We start from the raw sequence: 5651 nt of genomic DNA, 5'->3' as shown, positions 1-5651 counted from the left end.
CTAATAAAGTAATAATGATGTATATGAAAAGAAGGAAAAAGAAAACAATATATCAAATAAATCCACCTATCTTCTATCTCCTTCGTATCACCTAGCTCCCATGGCCATCCCTGAAATCTCTTCCTCTCAAACTTTCAAATTCCATCTCACATATCGTCTTTTCAAATTCTCACACTTACCCTAATTTTCTCTCTCCTATTCTGTTTCCCTTTTCCGACATTTTCTCTCTCTTCCATTGAAGCAGCTCCAATTTCTCTCTTCCATTGAAGTAGCTCGTGAGCTTGCCCGATATTTTCTCTCTCCTCCATTTAAGCAACTTCTGAGCTTTATCTACTCCATGAAACCCCATTTCCCAGAAACCATTTTTTTTTTTTTTTAAATCTTAGATTTTTTTTTTGGGCCCTGCCAGGCACAAGGCCAGGTCCGCCACTGCTACCAATATAAAAGGGAGAACATGTCAACACTAAAGTTGTATTTATTAAGACAAGATAATATAATAGATATGAAGCAGTTCACTATGATGATTTTACCCCAATGACAATTGATGCATTATAGTATTAAAATCTTGAGGATCAGAATACAAACTAACAATTCAAACAAAAAAGCCCTACAAAAACATACTAAGGTGCAACGAACTCTATAACCCAAAGATCTTTGCTTTTCAGCACTAATACATCAAAGTTACGTGAGTTCAGTTCAGCTGATGCACTGGACTCAGGCTCCTTCTCACTTGATCCTCCTACTTTTCCATTTAAACAATCCTTCAAAAGTTCCTTCACCTGAACACAACTCAAACATCTCAACATTTGTGTGTTCTCTTTCCAAAAATAATTCCGACTATGCTGGCCAACTGCCAATGACAATCAAAGAAAAAAGAAACATCAAAGCACACACTTTGCTAAAAGTTTTAGATTGCTTCATGATAACAGCTTGCTAACCAAGACACTAAGTATTAACATCAGTTGTACATCCTCCGCTGCCATTGATTCTCTGATTTTTTATTCTGTTCAATTTTCAAAGACAGTTAGGAAATGATTCCCGATCCTTTTCAGCCTAAATCATAATCATAAGGAGATTGAGATAATCATTAATTTTAAAATAAAAAAGAAAACAACAAGATGAAGCATTCAACAAGGATAAACAGTCATAGATCAAATTTAGATATAAATTTGAAATACAAAGATACAAATCGCACAATCAAATGATACTTTGAAGTATTGTACTTGTTCCTGTCTTGATTAAACAGGAGATTCAAGCCCTAAAATCAGTTGACTTTAAGCAAAGCAAAACAAAAACATAAAACTATGCTTAAGAAACTGATTGCTCATAACTAAATATGACTGAGCAACTATTTTAGAAAGTTTCTTCCTAATTACCTCCCCCTTCCTTTTCCTCTTTGTCCGTTTATCACTTGTCTTTTATGATTTTGTGGAATTCATAATCTTTCTACATGTGTTTTTACTCTTCCCACTACTATTACTAATGCTACTACTACTGCTGTTGCCACTGCTGCTGTTCCTACTGCTGCTGCTGCTGCTGCTGCTGTTGCTTCTACTACTGCTACCGCTACTATTGCTACGACTACACTCTAAAAATCGACTCCTAAAAGTGTTTTCCCTGCTTATTCCACCTTCCTTCTCCTTCTCACTATTTCCTCTCTCTCCTCAAAATTATTTTTAATGGCAATGCAAATTTAAGTATTTTCCTACTTGCTTAGAGTAGTCTTCTATTTTTAAGTTTTAAAATGATCACTTATGCCTCTTAAAACTATTTTGCTCTCCTTCTACCTTCTCCCTTTCTCACTCCCTTTTCCATGCTCTCTTCAAAATTATTTTTTTAAGGATATGTAAATTTAAGGGAGTATCTTCCTACTTGCTTGTAGTCATCTTACACTTTAAAACAATTGATTAAAAGTTCTCTCTTTTTTTTTTTTTTTCTCCCCTCTCTCTCTCTCTCTCTCTCTCTCTCTACTTCTCTGGCTTTTCACTTGCCTTTTACGATATTGCAATTTTTAGAATACCATCCTCTACTTATCCCATCCCCTCCCCCCTCCCCTGCCACCCATTCTTAATAATTTTGCGTATTCAATAAAGTGTTTGTCAAGTGTTTCCCTTTAAAAAAAAAATCATACTCTAGAAATGCAATCTTAAAAATGCACTATATTATCAATTAGACTTTATAAATGTTGCTTAAAAAATAATAACCAAGTAGCAGCTTGATGCCTCATTTAACCATGCATTTTATTGAAGTGTAGAACTAATATGCATGCCCCTACAATAACAATGATAGCATTAGAAACAAAACCTAATTTCAAATAACACAAGATATTTCAGATATTGTGGCAAGAAAAGATATATTGGTGAAAGAATTCAAGTCATCACTAAGACTTACTACGTATAACGTATTTAGATCTCAACAATTGGAGCAAAGGGGGATACTTGAACACTATACAATGGAAAAGGAGATCCCAAAGATGTGAAACACTCTACAAGGGACGACACACCACACACCATATCAACACCTTTGTTAATCATGACTACAGCTAATTAGAGCGTGTTCTGCTCTTCCTAAAATGACAAAAGTTGAATATTGAAATGCATCAAGCAAGCAAAGAGCAGCTTGAGAAATACCAGAGGACTAAAAATTTTCAAAGAATACCAAAATATGGTTGCTTATTTCTTCCGGATTTCTTGATTGATGAAGTGAGCAGCACCTTCCATTACAACTCAGCCAAAAGTGGTACATCTCTCTTGAACCCACCCTTGTGTAAGTAATCCTTCATGTACGGAAAACTATTGGTTATGTCCAGCTCCCCTAATATGAACTTAACTGGTACGTTGACTTGCACCCCTGTCCATGGTCCATGAGCTCCCAAGTCCTACCAATAAAAAAACAGAGTACAGCATTAATAAATGGTTCATTATTCTGTGCCCTATAAAAATTGAAATGCCACAAAAGCATATATTCAAGACATTTGCATTGGCAACTTTGTTAGTCCTAATTATTAAGTAATGGATTCCCAGAAATCCTAATTGTTGTGTCACAAGTCAGCACAAACATGCCGAAACTATATATAATGATTTTGGTAAAAACTAACTGTTTCAAAGGCCTAGAATGGTATACCAAAATAAGAGAAGATAATGATTATAAATGCCTATCTTTTGTCCTACAATGTTCATATAGAGTCATGAATGCAAATGGATATGGTAATTGTGTGATGAGACTGATGACACAACTTGGTTAAAGTTAAGAAAAATAAGTGGGGAAGCTGAAAGTGATGTTGGCAAAATTTACTGAGCTATTATGTATGCAAAAAGCACCATTTCACCCCTAACCTTTAACACATTTGAAAAACCCAAGCCTAAATTAGTACTATCAGAAATCAAGCTGGGGTTGTGTAGGATAAGGTTTTTATGATTAGTTTAGTAAATGTAATATTTTGTCCTAAACTATAATCATGTGGTTTTTAATTAGTAATGTGTCGAATGTAATTAGTAGTGTAGGAAGGGTATAATTTTGCGTCAAAATTAAGCATTTACCAATACATCAGTTGTGAACCTCAGGCTTTCTGCTAGATTGTATATACAGTTTCATCAAGTCCCTCTCACGTATTAGACATATCATCGCCATTGTCGATGCTATCAGATGGATTAACAATTAGACATATGCCAATAACTCATAAATTCATCCAAACCAAAGAAAAACCTTATATATGAATAATAATCAATTTAATGAAAACTCAGAAATCAAACCATTTACCAGATATACCAATCAATCTTATATATTAAACAATAGTAACTCCAGTAAACATTGATCAAAAGGCATAATAAGAAGTACAATATTCTCCGCTGCTTTAGCATTTAACTCACTATACATAATGTTGCCTTGACAGTAGGTGATCTGTTTTTCATTTCAGCACCACATTTCCTCTGAGTATCAAGAATTGCTACCTCCTACAAACAAATAATAAGCTATGGGCACCCTCTATGTTAGAAAGATCTCTAGAGTGCACACTCTATGACCAAAATACTCTCTGTTTCATGGTGCTCATACCCGTACTGTAAGAGCACCATAAACACAGGGATACCCATAGTGTAATTTATCGGAGTAAAATGTTAAAAAATAAAACTGAAACACGATGTACATATGCAGGGAAAAATCTGACCCTAGAAGTTGCTTTTGTCAATCAACCAAGATGGCTAGACCCCAAAACCTTTTTCACTTCTAGTTCCAATCAAACTACCACTTACTATCTCCAAATGAAGTATTATAAGGAGTATTATAAAATTCAGGAAATCTGTCCATCATTTCCTAAATTGTCCATTGATATATCAAGTAAAACCTATCTCTAGAATGAAAACAAGCGATATATTGTTCCTAAATCCTCAGTAATTAAGCATAAGAGGTTTCTCAGAAAATCAGACTTACGCCATAGACAATGTTGCTGAACCCTTTCCAGCCTTTGCAAGAACCACCTCTGTTCCTCCGTCTTGTGTTCGCTTTGTAAGATACTCAATGTCATTGTTGGAAAGATTGCCTTATGGGTGAGCCTAACTGGGCAACAAGTAAACTTAGAACCAATAGAGTTTTAAGACATATATTAAATGAGCCAATTACTGCCCTCATAAACAACATTGTTAAAAGGGTGAGGGAAAGCGGAAAGGATGAATGCATTCCATGTACATACTTGAGACAATGGAAGAATAATTATGCCAACATGACCTCCAACAACAGGCACATTGTCCGCTGTAAGTAAGCAGACAAATATAAATTAGCAAAATCATACCACTTAAACAAAAGACCACTTGACAAATAATCAATATATTGCCAACTACCCCTACATGGACATGAAACAGTTGAAAAGGCCAGCATAATATGTTACAATGTAAATCAGCAGACATGGACCCTCAAACAATGTTACAATGTGACTTTAATGGTATACCTTCAACTGAAAGGCCAGCCTTTGTAGCATAGAAAGTCTTAGCCATAACGACATCCAGGGTTGTCACACCAAACAACCTTTTGGGGTCATAAGTTCCAGATTTCTTGAAAACCTCAGATGCAATAGGCACTGTTGAGTTCACGGGATTGCTAATCATGTTGACAAGAGCCTAATCCACAGCCAGTCACCAGAAAGATAACCAAGTAAGATATAGGATGCATAATTTGTTCAGCAGATTACAGAATCACCTAAACATGAAAAGAAAAATATGAAAAGCAAGTTTGAACTCACATTAGGACAATACTAGGCACCAGATTTGCAGAGGTTTTTCACGATACCGGCATTGATGTTAAAGAGGTCATCGCGAGTCATACTAGGCTTCCTAGGCACACCGGCGGGAATTATAACAACGTCTGATCCTTCAAGTGCCTTGCCCAATTCTTTGTCCTCTGCATAACCAAAAACCTGAGCAAATTATAAATCACATCTACAAATTTAATTTCTACACTGCAAAACCATCAATTAGGAGCAAATTCGGTATCAACAGATAATCTAAAGCTATCATGACAAAACTATCTATCACATTACATTCCGACGCATCAGTGAGGTGAGAAGCTTTAGCAAAGATTCAAGCTACTCAAAGTATCATTCTTTCCATGTAATAGCAATAAAAAGTATCAAACTTTCAATAAAACAATTCATGCACACA

General features: G+C 35.4%; 1 long non-coding RNA gene across 1 annotated transcript; it reads right to left on the bottom strand.

Moving 5' to 3' along the window:
- Positions 1-331: 331 nt before the first annotated feature.
- LOC110694443 lies at positions 332-4422 on the bottom strand. Its single transcript, XR_002505859.1, has 3 exons — positions 3540-4422; positions 2659-2878; positions 332-1003 (listed from the first exon to the last, which is right to left on the bottom strand). It is a non-coding gene; the product is annotated as an uncharacterized LOC110694443 (long non-coding RNA).
- Positions 4423-5651: the final 1229 nt, after the last annotated feature.

This window comes from Chenopodium quinoa, unplaced genomic scaffold (assembly GCF_001683475.1).
Source record: "Chenopodium quinoa cultivar QQ74 unplaced genomic scaffold, ASM168347v1, whole genome shotgun sequence".
Taxonomy (NCBI): Eukaryota; Viridiplantae; Streptophyta; class Magnoliopsida; order Caryophyllales; family Amaranthaceae; genus Chenopodium; species Chenopodium quinoa.
Note: the sequence above shows the minus strand (reverse complement) of the source record. Positions and strands in the feature narration are given on the sequence as shown.